This window comes from Rhagoletis pomonella, unplaced genomic scaffold (assembly GCF_013731165.1).
Source record: "Rhagoletis pomonella isolate Grant_MI unplaced genomic scaffold, Rhpom_1.0 Rhpom_scaffold_00002, whole genome shotgun sequence".
NCBI classification, from domain to species: Eukaryota; Metazoa; Arthropoda; class Insecta; order Diptera; family Tephritidae; genus Rhagoletis; species Rhagoletis pomonella.
In genome coordinates, this window is record NW_023458556.1 from 84,832,555 (window position 1) to 84,834,102 (window position 1,548).

Here is a 1,548-nt window from a genome sequence, read left to right on the forward strand (position 1 = left end):
GGCCTCAATCAGGCGACATTTAAAGGATAAATCCAATCCTCTAGATAGCTACCGCGTGCTTTCAAGGTGTTTCTTTTATTATCGTTTTGTGTTCATTTTCCAAGCATATTGAGGACTTCCAAAAGGAGCTGTAGTATAATTGGTTAATAAACAGATGAACCTCTTCGTTCAACTTCAATACCTCCGCTCATAAAAGCTTGCGCACCTCTTCGTTTTTTCGCAGAAGGAAGTGCCACAGCAATGACTTCAATTTGGAAAACTTGGTGTGTCGGTAGTTTCAAAGAGGTGCTTCAGTCGATAAAGAAAAAAATTTGCAATCAGGGTTGCCTTTGTTTCGCCAAAGGGCGTACTTCACAGGAACTAAAATTTCAAGTTATTGTTTTGTTATTTTCACCATATTCTGTAAAAGGAAACTGCATTGCAAAATGTTAGTATCGTTCAAATTATTAAAATGTAAAATACATGACACACGACAGTCGGGTTTACGTAACCGAAACGACCCAGATTTATATCTGGCCAAGGACTGTCACTCCAGCAACACTTCCCAAAAACCCTTTGGGGAACTTGTATGCTGCTACAACAACAACAACAACACACTTTAATTTTTGCTCCTAAATACACTCCAAAAACATTCCCAGCAACCACAAAAATGTAGTCGCCATATACACACTTTGTAGCAACTGCAGTTGTCAGTTGAAAATTGCCAGTTGCTATCTGTAATATCGGTTTGGAAACTATCACGCAACTGAAGTTCGATTGCTATCGATAATCGCCCATTGACTAGAGTCCGACCGATTAATCGGCATCGGCTAGTATCGGCACAAAATTGAGCATCGGCATCGGCCTTTTTTCGCTGATTCTTTGCCGATTCTTTGGAATTTCTTTTCAAATGTTCAGGTGAAGCGACAGCCCACATTAAAAAACATTTGCAGACAGCTCACAAAAATGATTTTTTTTTGTTGAAGGTGTTTCACGTTTTTTTTATACAAAAGTATGTGCGACAATTTTCTTTTATATGGAGAACACTGCCAGCAAAAAAAATTGCCAAAAATTAACGGGATTTTTTTTCTTCAATCGAAACTTCGATATCCATTTTCCTGACAGAAGTGACTGGGAATTTAATATTGCTCTCAGCGATGACGAAATACCCATCTTCACGGACGGCTCCAAAATGGATATCGGAACAGGATCTGGGGTCTTCTCTCAGGAGTTATCTCTAAGGGAGTCGTATAGACTCCCAGACCACTGCAGTGTTTTTCAGGCTGAGATATATGCAATCCATATGGCGGCAAGGTTGGTGGGCATGATGGACTTAGCTCCATCTAAACTTGCCTTCGTTGTTGACAGTCAGGCGGCTATCAAAGCCTTAGGGTCGGCAACGACTAACTCGGTATGCGTTAAAGAATGCCGAAGATCCCTACAAGCTCTACAGCAACACATAATCAATCTCTACTGGGTACCGGGACATTGTGGTGTCCCGGGAAATGAGGAAGCGGACGAATGTGCTAGGAAGGGATCTGAGATGGGGCTCGGGGAAGCGACCCAAAT